The sequence below is a fragment of the Phyllostomus hastatus genome, unplaced genomic scaffold (genome assembly GCF_019186645.2).
Source record: "Phyllostomus hastatus isolate PE091 unplaced genomic scaffold, TTU_PhHast_1.1 phas_contig_159, whole genome shotgun sequence".
Lineage (NCBI taxonomy): Eukaryota > Metazoa > Chordata > Mammalia > Chiroptera > Phyllostomidae > Phyllostomus > Phyllostomus hastatus.
The window spans coordinates 17,704,468-17,722,850 of NW_025333640.1; the positions used below are offsets into that span (position 1 = coordinate 17,704,468).

General features: G+C 33.8%; 1 pseudogene; it reads left to right on the forward strand.

The window, feature by feature from the left end:
* Positions 1-12,894: 12,894 nt before the first annotated feature.
* LOC123813951 lies at positions 12,895-14,160 on the forward strand (annotated as a pseudogene).
* Positions 14,161-18,383: the final 4,223 nt, after the last annotated feature.

The following is an 18,383-nucleotide window of genomic DNA, read 5'->3' on the forward strand; positions in this document are numbered from 1 at the left end:
GGTGACCTAAGTTGCAAGCAATTCCTATTGAGTGCAGCATGATTTGATTTAAGGGCAAGATTTGGCCAAGTTCATCTCCCTGTTTGGCAACTCCAACAATTCTCTATCAGGTAGTAAATTATCCCTTCATACTCTCATGCCTGCAGGCTTCCATGGTTTCTCAGATTTGGACAATGGACATAAGCAATCAAAACAAAAACTTTGCAGTTGACAAGAAAATGCATTATTCAACAAAAGATTTAAAAAGATGTAAAGAATGTTTTAGAAATGCCTACATAATACATTAAGTATTGTTGAATACTCATGGAATGGTTTTTAATTTTAAATGTTTTGCTTTTGTATAATCCTAGCTTTCTTAAGGGTCGTAATAACACATTTTATTAAACACCTATGTGAAAACTATTTATTTTTTACAGTATAATGTTTAATTTTATGGCATTTTAAAAATATATATTTTGATACAAAGATAGTTGGCTATCATTTAATTTTATTTGACACTATGCCATATATAATTGATAATGTAGATTATAGTGTTATATACATTTTGAATATAATAATAATCATCAACTTTTATATGTGAAGCAAGAATCTTCATTAATTTAATAAAATAATGGCATTTTCTGTGACTATCAATAACAATATTTCAAAACTAAAATTTGAATTAACTTGTTATCCAAATTTTTATGACAATCTATTTTCTAGCATGCCTAATGACAAAAAAAAATAAATTACTAAAGAAATTAATAGAAAAAAATCCCTCTGAAATTTATAGGGTTTTTTTCTGTCTGTAATGAAGCATATAAAACATAAGAAAAGACTGTCTTCCTGTCTCATTTTCCTTTCAACTGAAACAGAAAATTCTTAAAGGAAAAGAGATTCAGTTGATAAATCCATTATTTACATTGTATATGAAACTGGCTATCCCTACTTTTGTTTAGTAAACTAGTTAATACATTTTATATTATGCTCAGAAATGATCATAGAATGTATGCTACCTACTGCCTAAATAAAGAGGAGAGATTCCACATTCCAGCAAAGGAGACAAATCCCACACCCAGCCCACGGCACAGCACCTTTCAGACTGAAAGGTGGTGGAACAAAGTGTGACCAGATGGGGACACTGGAGCAGCAGGCATCAAACCACCATTGTCTCCAGCAAACCAAGACTTAGGGTCACTCTAGTTATATTCTTTGTTGTCCTATCTCAGGTATATGATCAAGAGCTCTGTTTGCTCTGTCTGAGCCACAGACCTTTGGTCTCTCACCTGGTAGTTGGGAGGAAGAGGAAATGAGTTCTGTCGTAGAGACAGGAAGGAACATGATAGTGAGTTCTGAATAAAAGTTACAAAGAATTGACAAAGAATAGGAACTGGAGACTGAATAAGGCTATTTTAATGGACCTTTCTGCCCTGGCGTCTGAGAAGAGAAATCTGAACGAGGGAATGAGGCACTAGCAATTCACCTCGCTGTGCTGTAGATGTCGAAGATTGATGGCCTTTTGTGCTTCTTGTACAGCAGACTGGATACATGAAGAGAGTACACGGCCTGCCGTAGAGCACTAACTTTGTATCTGATTTATAAACTGCATAGGACTCTCCATCAAAATAACAGGGAAGGTTTCAGTGTTGCTCAGAATGGCATTCTGACTTTTGTCTTAAGAATGAAATGTGATATAAAGTATATCTCCTTCTCGACAAGGAAATCAAACCCCTCCCCACTGACTATTTTATGACGTATTTCAAATAAGCCCCTCAACTTTGTTTTTGGCACTATGATTTATTCCATTTTGACAGACATATTTTGATGCTGACAGTAGCATCACTGAATAGTGGCTCTGCTCTAAAAGGGAAGGGACTCACTTTTGCCTGTGAAGACTTAACAGCTGACCAAGGGGATAACGCTGCAACTGCTAAAATGTCCACCGTTGTGTCAAGGACGTAGCTTATTTAGTTCACACTTAAATAACCTAGTGAATATAAAAAACAGGTAAGACTGCCAGTGTAACTAACACTAGGTTAAAAAACTGACATAATTAAAAAGGAATCTCTCATTGTTTTCATGAATTTGACATGAAGCTATGCTCTCTACAGTGTTTTGAAGATATGCTCCTTATGACCTTCCAGTTGTACATGTCAGTAAGAAAAAAACAAGCATTTTTTGATTTGAAAATTAGGTGAAAAACTTGAATTTGCATATGGCAAAGGAGGATATCCTCATAGCTAATCAGCATACAAAAAGATGTACAACTCATCAGGAAAATACAAACTGAAATCACAAGCAATTATATTATCGATTATATTTATATATAAAGATTTTCTACATATGTATATAATTATATATTCACCATAATGGCTAAAATTTAAAATATTGGTAACTCATAACAATCATCATTATAAATTAGAATGTGAATTGGTAGAACAGTTGTGCAAAGCTATTTGGTAATATCTACTAAATATAAATATATTCTTAACCTATGACAAATTCTACTCTTATACCACACATAGCAAGAGAAACAAATGTCTTTGTGCACCAAAAGTATATACATAAGAACATTCACAACTCGATTCACAGTAACAAAATATCTGTTAACAAGGAAATAGACTAATGACTTAGGGTCATGTAATATAATATTAGAAAATAATAAAAAATAAAACAGACACAGCAACATGGATGGATGATATAGATATTATATTGCAATAAGTCAAAAGAATGTATTCTATTCATTTAAAATTCCAGCACAAGGGATAGAGATAAAAATCAGATAAATGATTATAATAATAATAGGGTTGTGTTGCTTAGAAAGTGGTACAAGGGAAATTTGACACATTAGAGGTGCTGCATATTTTTATCTGAGTTATGTTTGTATAAATGTACATATTTATAAAAAGTCATAAATCTGTATTTTACATATTAAGGAACTTTAAGTTCTGAATGAATGCTATAAACATCATTCTCAATAAGATAATACAAAAACAGCAAATTCATGAATGAGAGTAGAAATAACAAATATATATTTAAAACCTGAAGTTAATTAAAATAGAAACAATACATAAATAATATTAAAATTATTTTCTTAAAAACTCAGTAAAGAATTGGGGAAATTGATCAAGAATAAGAAGATACCAATGTTTCCCGGCTGATGTGGCTCAGTGGGTTGAGTGCTGGCCTGTGAACTGAAAGGTCACACGTTTGATTCCTACTAAGTGCACATGTCTGGGTTGAGGGCCAGGCCCCCACAACCAATTGATGTTTCTCTGCCTTCCCCTCTCTCTAAAAACACATAAATAAAATCTAAAAACAAAAGATAAAAATATTAAATATCAGTAATGACAAAGGAAGCACCACAATATATCCCAGAAGCATCAAAGAAAAAATGATGATATTATGAAAAACATTGTTAGAGAATATGAATGCAATTGATTATTTCTAGTACACAAAGCTGTGAAAAACAGACATACAAAAATATAAATAGTCTTATCTTTTAAATAAAATAAATTTTAATAAAATCTTACCTTCTTTTCAGAAAAAAGATTCCAGGCTCACTTTGTTCATTGGTCAGTTCTACCAAAGTTTTAAGGGAAAACTAATGTCAGTCTTATGATAATTATTTCAAAGAATAGAAGAGAGTGATTTCTCCCAATGTGCTTCAGCAGTCCTCATATTTTTTGCTACCAAACCCTGACAAGGATATCATAGGAAAAGATAACTTGAGGTCAAATTCTTCATAAATGTAGATGTAATAACCTGAAGCAGAATATGAAGAAAGCAATTAGTTTTAAATAGAAGGGATATATTTATATCATGTCATAAACAAATTAAGTTCATCCACAGACTGCTCAGTTTTTATAATATTTGAAAATGTATTTACATAATCTATCACATTAACAAAACAAACAAAAGTCATAAACTTTTCAATATATGTGGAAGGCCATTTAATAAAGAGGTGGGAACCTCCTTAATCTTAATAAAGGGCTTCTATTTAAAAACATCCTTCAACAAACATCACACTTGATGGTGAGTTTCTGAAAGCTTTCTCTCAGTGATCATGAATAGACAAAGATGCTCAGCATTTATTGAGTGTATCAGACATTCCTTTAAAGAAAGAGAAGGAAATTACATAAAGATTAGAAAGAAAGAAAGTAACTACACTCTCAGATATCATAACTATGTAAATGTAATTTAGAATATCTATCAATAAGTTAGAATAATCAGTAATTAAGTTTTTCAGGGATGCATTCACTATATTTTTGCATACATTCACTTGTTAAATGAAATTTTAAAGGATAACATTTAAAAATATACTTACAGATAAATCTAACAAAATATGTTTAAGACATCTTTATTTTGAAAACTACAAAATATCTCAGGGATTTTTTTATAGCTAAATAAATAGGGAGAAATACCATGCTTATATATGGGAAATTTGACATTGTAAAGATATCAATACTTTTAAGTGATCTACAGGTGCGATATAATCACAGTCAAAATCCTAATAGTTTTTACTTATTCTTGATTGTGTTTTACAAGCTGCACCTCAAACATAAATGGACAGAGAACCAAGTATAACCAAAATATTTTGCAAAAAATATATAGGTTTATGAATACCTATAAAAGCTGGATTTATTAAACAGTGCTTTTCTCATTGTAAGGTAGTATCCTACCTTGTAAAGCAACCAGTAGAACAAAATGTACAAACTGTCCTATTCACAGAGGAAAAATGGATTTATGATAAAGATGGCAGTGTATATAGAGGTAACAGTCTTTAAACACTAATGTTTCCATATTAATTGCATAACAATATTTTTAAAAGTTTAACAATATTAATTGCATAACAATATTTTAAAAGTGACCACTACCCTATATTATATATAATATATTCTAGATTAATATAGATCTAAGTATGGAAAACAAAACCTAGAAGATAATATGATCTTGAAATAAAACATGTTCTTCTACTGTAAAAAATTACAAAAAAATTATAGAAAAGAGTAAAAATGGGGTTAAATTAAAATTAGGAATTTAGTTTTATCAAGAGAAATAGTTATGAAAGTGAAAAATTGAACTACAAGCTACAAACCGAAGTGAATATTTGCAACATATATAACAGATCAGACAAACTAAACTGATGTACAGATTATTAATAGAAACTCTACAAACCTTTGATAAAATACAATCATGCCATTAGAAACTTGGGCAAATTTTTTAAATAGGAACTTCCCTAAAGATATTCTCTAACTTCAAGAAAAATATAAAATGTTGACCAACTTTATTGATAATCATGACATTAAACTTAAAGTTATAATGAAATGCTGCTTTATTCCCAACATAGGCAGCTGCTCCCAACGGAACAGTTGGACTTAACTGGAGTTACTGTGAAGACAGTAGCTGCCTGGTCACGTGATTTGAAGCGTTCACTCCTCTTGGACTGGTAGAATGAGGAGTATCCCAACCAGTAAGGCAGGGGCTACTTTTCAGAGTGATACACAATTTTGCAGCTACTGTGTGTAGTGATCAAGCTGGTAGAGGGGACTAAATGCCCGCGGAAATTTTTGCTTAATGATTATAAAACATATTGTAAGACATTGGTAGCATAACTTCCTGTTAACTACCATGGCATCCAGAATTATTCATATTTTGGCTTGAAATTGACCTCAGATTTTTATTAATTCAGCTTGGCAAAGTACCTAATCTCTTTCTTATTTTATTTTTCAACGAAATTAGAAATATATAATTTCTTCTTTATGTGATTATTCTGAGGATTAGAAAAAAGGTGAATTAATTAAAACTAACCTATGAGTTAACCTATTTAGATTTATGTTTTCATTTGTTCAATGACCATAATGTAAGTTTCAAAAGTAAAACATAGAAAACATCTATGCATTCCATTAAAGTAGTATAAAAATTTATTTTTATTTGCTAGTGAACATGTTAATGATTTTAGTTCACCTTCAGAAAAAACTTGATTAGTTTTACACACTACTTGGTACTGCTAATAGTTTTACATGAATAGTATCCTTTATCTTCCTTACACCAGACCTGCCTTCCCAGTGTGTGTAACCTAAATCAGCAGTGTGGCAAATTCCAGTCACCCTCACTAGAAATTCAGAAACACCTTCAAGCACTTCAATACCTATGTATAGAATTAGTTTCTATAAACTTCTGAAATATAGATTTCTTGAAATCTTTTTTAATCTCTATGTTTACCGTTCTTTCAGATCTATCCTGTATTCTCTGTAATTGCTGCATACTTGATGATTTACCAATTTTCTCTTCTCTTCCAGTTCCATCCTATTTTTATGAATAACTGGCCAGCTTTCTATAAAAGCTAGTGTCTACACTTATACTTGAGATCCCTTTTCCTGTCTTCTCTAAAAGGCACAATTCTACCAGTGTTACGGTCATTCCCCTGCAGAATTGGATTTTTTTCTCTCTACTATATAATTTTGACTAGCTATAAGTATACTATAATTTCTTCATCTAAATATATATACATACATACATAAGCATATAGATTTATATCAAACTATATAAACAGCTATACATGTGATATATCTATATCACGTATGTCTATCTACCTTTTGTCTGTCTATCTGTCTATCTATCTATCCTGTCTCTATCAGTGCTGTAGGTAAAGTTATATTGTGGTATAAAGAATGCCAAAATCTCAAATAGTGGCTTACATCAACAAAGACTCTTTTTTGCACACCGTGCATGTCTGCCACAATTTGAAAGGATTCCTTTAGGGTGAGGAAGCAGCCTCCATCTTGAATGTTGGCATTTTGCTGTGCCAGAGAAGCAAAAATCTCTTGCAGTCTCTTGAACCAGCAATTAAATGTTCTGGCTCAGCACATATGTTAATACACATATTACATCCTTGGGCATCGCTCAAAGTTAAGTATACTACGAAGCATATCCATGTACCCAGAAAACAGAGTTCAACTATCTGATGAATTCATAAGTTCCAATGACAATCAACTTTTATCACTAAATATTCAGTTGTCCCCATTGGGAAAAAATAGCTACCCAATACCTGAAGGAAATAAGCCAAAAGCTCAGTTCAATAACAACATCATCACATCAGATTTAAAATTCAGGACCTCTGAGGGATACACAATTATCTCTTCACCAGTCCTAGAAATTCCCTCTTCATCTAGAAATCTGTGCATTAAAAGTGTGACTTTCCTTCCTCCTTATGTATGATAGCCCCCCTAATTGGTGGTTTTGCTTTCTGCAGTTTGAGTTACACACTGTCAACTGTAGTTAAAAAATTAAATGGAAAATTCCAGAAATAAACAATTCATGTTTTAATTGAGTGCTGTTTTGAGTAGTACAAAGAAGTCTCCCACTGGTCTGCCCCATGGCACTTGGGACACGAGAATCATCCCACACATCCGTGCTGAATATGTTACCATCCCTGAGTCATCTTGTAGCTGTCTCAATCGTTATATTGACGTGGTATTGCAGTTCTTATGTTCAAGTCACCCTTATTTTACTTAATAATGGCCCTGAAGTGCAAGAGTAGTGATGCTAGTAATTCGGATAAGCTAAAGAGAAGCACTGAAGTGCTTCTTTTAAGTGCAAAAGTGAAAGTTCTCCCCTTAATAAGAAAGGGAAAAAAATATGCTGAGGCTGCTAAGATCCTGCCTGGGTAAGAATGAGCCTTCTATTCATGAAATTGTGAAGAATGAAAAAAAAATGCTAGTTTTGCTATTGCACCTCAAACTGCAAGTCAAGGCTGTAGTGAAAGGTGTCAAACTCATTTTCACTGGGGGCCACATCAGCCTCATGGTTGTCTTCAAACGACCTTCAATGCAATGTCAACTCCTTAACAGTTAAGTAGTTACATTTATATAGTTCTACAATTATTTTAGCCCTTTGCGGGCAACAGCGAGGCTGATGTGGCCTCCACTGAAAATGAGTTTGACACTCCTGCCACAGTGCATCATAAGTGTTTAGTTAAGATGTAAGAGGCATTGAATTTGCTAGTGGAAGACAGGAACAGAAAATGTGTTCCAGCTGATAGCAATGGGCTGTGTCCAAAAGCACTGGGCCTTAGGGAGAACTTCAGCAAGGGCTCCCTGAAACCAGTGACTCAAGCCACTCGCTTCAAGTAAGGGACCATCACACAGAATCTGGAATGGGTTTAGACTAAAACTATATAAAAAATTCTGGAGAGCATTGTTATAACCACTCTATTTTATTATTAGTTATTATTCATAATCTCTTACTGTGCCTAATTTATAAATTAAACTTAATTAGTAAAGAGTTAAACGAGTTTCCAACCTACATTTTGGGGTCCAGGTCTTTGCTCCTGGTCACAATACGACATTGGCTCTTGTCCTTTGCCTTTTAACTTTCCCACCCAATGAGAATCACTTGAAAAATTGATAATTGACACTTCATGATACTTGTGTACCTTAAAATATTTAGTATATACCAATAGCCTATCACTTTTATATCAAAAATACCTAGTTTATACAACAAAGTTTTGACATCATACCGCATCTCAAACTCATTCCATTGTATTAATTTTTCAGTATATCGTGGTGCCTGACAATCAACAATGTGTCTTACAAGTGTTATGATCAAGTTAGCTGTGCCAACTTCTTTGATACAAGTTTTACAAAGTTTTTAAAATATCTAGCCAGTAGCATTGCCACTTACTTTTCAGTAGCACCTTACATTGTTGTGTTATTTTGAAATCATAGTATTAGTATTTAAGTTCTTTTTTGTCTCACATTTTAGTTATTACTAATAATTTTCTACTCCATTCTCATTTATCGACAAATTTAATTTGTTATTTTGCAAGGTATTCATATTGTTGTAGTATCTATACTGTGTTGTAGCAGTTCACATTTAAATTCTACCTTCTAAAAAATGTATGGCCCCTTGATTCTGTCACTCACAAAATTGTTAGTTATTCCTCAGATGTGAAGAGTTACCTGCTGATTTGCCAAAAATCTGCCATATCAATGAGGTAACTGCCAAAAATGTTATATAAGACAGGAATTATGCAGTACAGTGATCCAAAAATGAAGATATGCATTGTTCACAGTGGTAATATTATGAATAAAATTTACTGAATGCTTTCTATATGAGAGAAATTTCTTTAAATTTTTTTTAAATTGATTCTTCCAATAAGCCTATGGGATAAGCGCTATAAATATACTCCATTATTTTAAAATGAGAAAACAGAGGACCAAGGGAATTACAAAAATTATTAGTTATTGACAAAGTTTTGTATGGACATGAGATAGATCTTGAAACATTTAGCTGTTCTGTAAACAATAATGATTTGAAGACCTAATATAAGGTGTAAAATTTGGCAAATATAAAGCATTATGATTTTGAATAGAATATAATTAAACTCTAATAATGTGACACCAATTTTTATTAGATTATCTTCTTTTTCAAGAGATTATGCTTAATTCTATTAATCAATGTGAAAATCATACTTTAATGAAAGCTCTTTGAGGAAATTAAAACTATTGTACGTTAGTAAAATGGAAACTCAGAAACCATAAAGAAGCAATAGAGCAATTTTCATTATAGTAATACTAAAGTGAGAAACTGATAAAGATTTAATAGACACAATAAATAGTAATATGACTGTAAATGACTGATGAATATAGAAAATTAATTTATGAATACAAACATTGGAAACTTAATTACACAAACTATAAAGTATGCAGACACTTAATAAGGATTATAAATAGTGTTTTGCATGGGGAAATTCAGATAACTTCAGACTAAGCTCAGATAAAATTGGAATAGGCTCATACTTACTTTAAAAAAAGAAGGGAAGGATAGCCAAGGAACATGCATGAAAGACCCATGGACAAAGACAATGCAGGGGAGAGGGTTAAATGTGGGAGGATGGGGTGGGTGGGGTAGGGGGAGTAATGAGGGAAATAAGGACAACTGTAATTGAACAACAATAAAAATAAAAAATAATAAAAATAAAAATAAAATATATGCAAATATTTATTATATATATTTACAATGTTAAAGTATTTTATTTAGTCATTTCTACTACCAGAAATTTAGCTAAATAAAATAATATAAACTAGGGTCAAAGATGTATGGTTACAAATATTTATTAGATTATAACCCTAAATTTGGTAGGGTTATTATATATAACCCTATCAAATTTACAGCAATTGAATATTTTAAAGTATGAAAATGAACTTATGAAATTGTTAGTTTTCAAATAGAATTATACTTTCATCAAATAATATCTGTCTAAGACTATATAATAACCTTGGGATACATTTAAATTGTTTAAAAAAAGGGATGAAGCAAAATATATAATAATGCCAATTCTTTTTAATAATATTTTTATTTTCTACTAGTTACAGATTTACAGAACAGTTGAGGGGTAATAAATACCACATGCCAAGTTTCACCTATATGAACCTCCCCTAGATCTCCCATTTAGGACAACTCCCTGTATGGACTGCATAAGAACTTCCCTAAAATGCCCTATTACTCCTCACACAGTAATGTACAGAAGATGATGGGAGCCAGAGTTCTAACTGGTGCAGTGGGAGTTCACAGCAAAGCAAGGGGCCATGCTAGAATTATCTGTGCAGTAATGCGTCAGAGTTGGGGAGAGCACTGTGAATGAAAGTTTAGCTTGATGAAGATATAGATGGTCTCACAAAGAAATATTTACTATGTGCCTACACAGAGGTGAGTATACACACATAGCATCTGACTCAATCAGCTGAGACAGTATAAAAGCAGCAGTACCTCAATACTTAACACCAGATCTTCGTTTGTAATACTATCTCCATGAAAGGAATCAAGTTTTCTTGAAGAAATAGGACTGGACAGGAAATTTACAACACGAGTCCGGAGCAACATATAGTGCTAGACAGTGAGGAACTGCTAAAAACAACTTCAGAATAATAGAAGTATATCAAAGGGACACAGGAGCTAGTTGCAAGAGCTACCAGTATCCAAGTATGGAACCATATGAGCAAAATAGGAATATGTCAGATTATAGCCCAAAGTATAAAATAAATATGTATTCATTTATACTAACTGATATCAGTAAGTGATTAAATAAATAAATACATGGAGAAAAAGAAACAGAGCTCTGATGTAGAAGAATTTTTTTAAAATGTGTGTAGATACTTCATTCTTAAGAATGTACAGTATAACTTCCATTTTTATTTTTAAATTTATTTTTCAGTTACAGTCGACATACAATATTAGTGTTAAGTGTACAACATAATGATTAGATAGTTGTACACCTTATGAAGTGAAAACCCCAATAAGTCTATTATCCATCTGATACCATACATGGTCATTACAATATTATTTACTATAGTAAATATTACAATATAGTAATTATTACAATATAATCATTTATTATAATGCTTTCCCAGGGAAATTTACATCCCCATAATAGCTTCCACTTTAAATGTTCTCTCAGACTGTGACTTCTCTTTTCATTCTTTTAATAGACTCTTACAGAGTAGACAATTTTACTTTTGATAAATCCTGACTTCCAAATTATTTTTTTCATGGACTGTGCTGTTAGTGCTGTGTTTGAAAACCCATTATGAAAATCAAAAATTACATACATTTTCTCCTTTGTCTTACTCTAGAAATGTTATAGTTTTTGTATTTTGCATGTGGAATTATGATCTATTTAAATGTTTATGCAAACTGCAAGTTTTTTTCTATATTATTTAACATGTTTTTGCACATTTTTGTACAACCAATTTTCCAAGCACATATTTTAAGGCTATTTTTTATCTGTTGAATTCCCATTGCACATTTTTCAATAATTAGTTAACTATAGTTGTGTGGTCTATTTTCACATCTTCTTTTTTAAATTTATTTATTTTTATTGTAGTTCAAGTACAGTTGTCTCCATTCTTCCCCTCCCCCACCCCCACCCCCCACTGCTTTGTTCCTTTGATCCGTGTGTCTTTTTTCTGCTAGTGCCATGATCTCCAATTACTGTAACTTTAGGTTTAGTTTCAAAATCTGGTAGTAGGAGTCCTCCAACTTTGTTCTTCTTCAGTATTGTGTTGACTACCCTAGATCTTACCTTATATGTACAATGTTTAACCATTTTGTTAATGTCTGCAATAGTTTGCTAGGACAGGTCAAACTTAAAACAATTGTCATCTGAGCAAACTTAGTATTTCAGCTTATTACTATGGGATATTTCACAATTTATTTCATTGTTCTTAGTGGATTTTTGTAGCTTTCCACATACCAATCCTACATAGGTTTTGTTAGGTATATACTTAAGTGCTTCCTTTTTTCATGTAAATGAATTGTTTTGCAATTTCAAATGCCAATTGTTCATTAGTGGCATATAGGAAGGCAATCAGCTTTTCCATATTGATCTTGTGTATTGCAACGTTGCTAAACTCACTTATTAATTAGATTACAGGACTTTCTGATAGATTTCTTTGGATTTGACACATAGGCAATAAGGCACCTGAACAAAATGTATTTCTACCATTTTTCTGTATACAATGTATACCTTTCATTTGTGAGTTTATTTTTTTCTTATTGCATTAGGAAGAACTTTCAGTACTAGGTTGAGTAAAAATGATGAGAAAGAACATCCTTGTCTTTTCCCAGTTTTAGGAACAAGTCTTCAGTCTTTCACCGTAAACTTCGTTTATTATCATTTTGTGTTCATGATATCATTATTCATGTCTTTTCTGTTATTTCTATTGCTAACCTATATCTTTTCACTCATTTTCCTGGTTGGTCTGACTAAAGGTTAATTGACTGTATTGACTTTTTCTATAAATGTAAATTAAATAATGTTGATTAATGGTGCTGTTCAGGTCATGTATAATCATTAGTGATTATCTGCCTATTTGATCTGTTAATTATAGGGAAATATGGAAATATCCAACTATGACATTGGATTTGTTTATTTCTTCTATCGACTTTGCTTCCTATGTTTTGATGCTATGTTTTCAGGTACATAAATATTTAGGATTTTGATGTCTTTTTGGAAAACTGACCCTTTACTCTGTTATTCTTTCTTGACCACAAGGCTTAGGAAGCAGGAAAACAAGATGTAGCAACCATGTGAAACTCTCTTAACAGTTTGAAAGGATGAAGAATGATTCCCCCGCTCACCAAGAGGATGTGGTTTTGCATTAAGAACAGGAGCCTAGCCGAGCTACAGATTTCTATTTTCTTTTCCTGAGATATAGTGCCCCTGACTAGCCTGGTTTGGCAAGGGGAGGCAGGACTGTGTTGACCATTGCATTCTTTGCACTCCCTGGACTGGATATGTTGGATTCCTTAGATATGGTGAACAAAGAGGATATAATAGAGTGGATTTACTCCCTGGAAGTCCTTCCCACTGAAGACAGTGAGATCAAATCTAAATTGCTGTGATTTCTGAGGCTCTTCATACCTGAGTGTTCCATTCAGCCCATCAAAGAATCCTGGAACAGCTCATCCTTATGACAGTGTCCACATAGCAATGACCTACACTGGCCTTTCATGCTTAGTTATTCTTGGAGACGACCTAAGTCAAATAAATAAGAGGCTTGCTTAGCAGGCTTGAGAGCCCTTCAGCTGGAAATGGAAGTTTTTGTGCAGTACCTGAAGGCAGTGAAATTGACATGAGATTTGTATACTGTGCTTCCTGTGTTTGCTATATGCTGAACAACGAGTCCGGCATGGATATGAAAAAAGCCATCAACTATTTCAGAAGAAGTATGTCTTATGACAATGGGTTGGCACAGGTACCTGGACTTGAATCCCATGGAGGATCCACTTTCTGTGGCATTGTATCACTGTGTGTCATGGATAAACTAGAAGAAGTTTTTTCAGAAAAAAGAATTGAACAGGATAAAGTGATGGTGTATAATGAAGCTACAAAATGGTTATCACAGAAGACCAAATAAACCTGTAGATATCTGTTATTCTTTTTTGGATGGGAACAACTCTAAAGCTTCTGAAAACTTTCCAATACACTAACTTTGAGAAAAATAGAAATTACATCTTATCAACTCAAGATTGCCTTGTAGGGGGGATTTTGTCAAGTGGCCAGATAGTCGTCCAGATTCTTTGCATGCATACTTTGGGATTTGTGGTCTGTCAGTGATGGAGGAACGTGGAATTTGTAAAGTCCATCCTGCCCTGAATGTAAGCACACGGACTTAAGCCAAGTACTTGAAACATGGCTCAGAGAATGTACACATCTCCACGTGACTGACTTTAGGTTGGGGTGGGGGTGGATTTGTAGCATAACTGTAGCTCAAGGCTAAAAACCTTGTATAACCAAATGTGCTCTTTTCTTAAGAGGCAGAGTCCTGCAATCAAATCTCACGCTGGTGTCAGTTTGGGTATGGTCTTGAGACAGTATTTGTAGTGGGTTTCAAGAAAATCTTTGAATTTTACATTATAGTGGACTCTCTCGGGGTTCTTAAATGTTTATACTATATTTCTAAGAAGGTCTTTTGAGGAAAATTAATTGTATGTATGTAGATTATCTTTTTTAAAACTCTTTCTTACAAATTGTATTATATTATAAAATGGACACAAATCTTTAAAAGTTTACAGTTCATATAGCATTGATAATCTTTGGGTGAATACTGAGTGATCATTTCAAAAGCTTGAGTGCTAATGGTAGAAAATTGCTTTAATGAATTAAAAATCTGATACTATTCTTTGAAAACAAATGGTCCTATAGTTTTTAAAAAGAATGACTCATTTTGTCTTATTCTTCAGTGTGTGTCAATTAAATTTGTATGGTCTACATAAGTGAAGTTAACTTCATAGCAAGAATGAACAGGCTTAACCAATACAAGTATTTCCTAAAGGGAGATTGTTTTAAGACTATTATGTAACTGAGGGAAAAATAATTTTTTTTAATTTTATTTTTTTATTTTATTTTTTATTTTTTTAAAAGATTTTATTTAATTATTTTTTAGAGAGGGAAGGGAGGGAGATAGAGAGAGAGAGAAACATCAATGTGCGGTTGCTGGGGGTTATGGCCTGCAACCCAGGCATGTGCCCTGACTGGGAATCGAACCTGCAACACTTTGGTTCGCAGCCCACAGTCAATCCACTGAGCTATGCAAGCCAGGAGAGAAAAGTAATTTAACTGCATGTGATAGTGAATGGAAAAGTTTTGTGTTGTGCATATCATTTATTTAGATGTTTCTGGGCTGAATAACAGTTATATTTGATTTTGATCTCAAATTATTCATTGTTTTTTTTCTTTATGGGGAGAAAACAGTATTATCATAAAGGAAAGATGTTTAGTGGTTTTGTTTATTTTTCTGAGATATGTGATATTATAAATTATACTTGTACTTTTATAACTGAGTTATTTTTAGCTACTTAGATGATTTTTTTTTTAGTTTGTTGCCCTGTTTTAGATGCTCTGATTTCAAACTAATGATTTTCTAATTTTTTTCAAGTTAAATAAGTAAAGATTTAATTAGAAGGCAGGGCTACTCAAGTAAATTTAATGGTTTAGCTCCATACAAGGTCATTTATATTTTTATATTTTTAGGTAAGTGGGAGGCATTAAAGACTGGGGTTTTACTTATGTTCTTTTGTTTTCTTTATTCTATGAGCTTGCTATAAATGAGGTAGTATAAAAATTCATCTCATTAGTAATCAGTTTATCAGCAAATCACATCAATCACTATTGCTTGATGATGTTCAAAGACATCAAACTAGTACTGAAATAGAAAAGGAAAATGTTTCACTAAAGGAGTTGGGTTTTAACTTAAGATCTTGGTGATAATCAATGCTGAATTGTTTGCTCTCCAAGTATCAGCATGAAAACTAAATTACTAATGTCACTGTTTAGTTCTAGTTATATTTAACATTTTATTTACATTTCTTATCTAAATTGGAGAAAAAATAATTTTAAATAATGGTCCTTCTCAAACAAAGGAATAGCTACTTTATACTTGGAGAAAGGATTAGTTTTAAACTTCAGCATGCCATTTTTTAAAATCTTTATTGTATTTTGTTTTTGTTACCATTTAGTTCCCTTATACTCCCTTCCTCCAGCAATCACCACACTGTTGTCCATGTCCATAAGTCCTTTGTCATTTTTGCTCAGTCCCTCCACCATCTAACCTCCCCCCCTCCCCCCCACTAGCTGTCATCCCTTCTTCTGGCATCCCCATGAAGCGAATGTTGGATCTCTTGAGGTTGTCCTAGAGGCTGTTTACAATTCTCATTTTTTGGGATGCTTTTTTTTTCTTGTTGTTCCACATGGTTGTTTTTTGCTTCTTTATGTTTCAAATCATTGATTTGATTCTCAGCTTCATCAATTCTACTGGTGTTTCCCTGTAAATTGTTCTTTATTTCAATTAGTTTATCCTTTGTTTCTGAGTATGTGTTTTTTTTTATGCTGCTTCAGTCCTCATTAAGTTCCTTGAGCATCCTTATAAACAGTGGTTTGAACTCTGCATCTGATAGAATCCTTATCTCCATTTCATTTAGCTCTTTTTCTGAAGTTTTTATCTGTTCTTTCATTTGGGCCATGTTTGTCTCCTTGTTTTGGCAGCCTCCCTGTGTTTGTTTCTATGTATTAGGTAGAACTGCTTTGACTCTGTCTTGACAGTGTGGCCTCATGTAATATAGTATGTGTCCTGTAGGGTCCAGTGGCACAGCCTCCCTTATCACCTATGCTGTATACATGAGGTGTGCCCTTTGTGTGGGCTGAGTACACCTTCCTGTTATATTTGGGCTTTGGTTGCTGTTGGCAAATCAATGGGGAGGATTTACCCAGGCCAGTCAGCTGCAAAGACTGGCTGTGACCACTGACTACCAACCTCCACCTTCCTTGGAGGATCAGCTGTATAGGGACAGGGTGGTGGTGCTCTTACTTGGCCTGTAGCTGTCCTCTGGTTGCACAGGCTCTGGGGTTTATTGGGTTGTGCAGGCCAAGGTCAGTCCCCACCTATATTTGGCCCCAGAGTACCCTACCTGAGTTATAAAGCAATTGGAGACAGCTGCTACTTATGCTGGGCTTGGAGATTCCCAGGTGAAGCCAAGCTATGACTCTAATCTGGCTGCTCACTGAAGCCAGCTGTGGCTTGTGTGATAGGGTTTAGGAGCCAAGATGAGCCATTCTTATGAAAAAGCAGCTTGTGTGGGTCCATAAGTTAGGTGGGGCAGGGTCTCAGGGGGTCTCCAGGGCAGGATACACAGTGTTAGCCAAGTTGATGGAGTCTCAGATCTGGCAACAATCTACCACTTCTGTGGGGAGAGGGCTCAGCAAAGGGACAATGGCTTCTACTTGCCTTGATGCAGGACACTGCAGTTTCTCCCTGTATACCACGGGCACCCTTCAAGCTGCCACCCCAGTGCTGGAGCAGAGAGAATGAGTCTGAGTAAGTGAGTGTATGTGTGGGTTCTTTAAGAGGAACTGCTTGGGGCTCCAGCACCTCCTCCATCTACTCAATCCCTACCAGTTTTCACAGCCGGAAGTTGTGAGAACTTCTCTTCTTAGAACTGGAATCCTGGGGTTGGGGGTCTTAGAGTGGGTCTGCAACTCCCCACTCCCCAAATATCCCTCCTGAATTTTTATCCATATGGGTGTGAGGCCAGTCTGTTCCATGTCCACACCCCTCTTACTAGTCTGGATGGATGCGGTTTCTTCAATTTGTAGTTGTCAGACTTCCATTCAACTCAATTTCTGACTTTCCTGAGTGATGGTTGCTGTATATTTTAGTTGTAATTTTGATGTGATTGTGTGAAGAGGTGAGCTATATCTGCTTACATTAACATCTTGACCAGAAGCCCCCTGCCAGTCACTTTTTAAAAATAGAAATAAAATCAAAGGAGTGGGAAATTTTTAAAAAATTGCTGATCAAGATAAAAAAAGAAATAAAATAAATTTTCTGATGGTAGGGAAAAAAATAAGTTTAACAACAGATGTCATTCTTCCATGAATTGCTTCTGCTTAGATTCAGGCAATTTAAGACATCCGCATCTCAAGCTTATCATCTTTTAGCCATTGGAAGTCAAAACACAATGTATGTAATGGCTTTAGGACTATATGCAAAGCTCAAACTGTTTGTTCTGAATCAACAATAGTGCTTGGAATGTTAGCAAGTTAGTAGTAGTAACTGTATTCATAAATGAGAGAATTCCATGGTAAAAGTATTTCATAAAACTATTGAGAAATTTAAATAAATAAATCCATCTTCAAATAGCACTGTGTCGCATGGGTAGTGCCAGCCCATTTCACAAGAGTGCTTGCAGTCCCTGGCTTCCATGTCATGTGACACCACTGCCATTTGTTCTGCTCTCTGGGTGTTATAACCCAGGAGGTTGATACTAGAATTGCTTTCTAAATAAAAGAGTTATTTTTGATCAGATAAGAATAATAAAAACAAAATAATATATTTAATCTT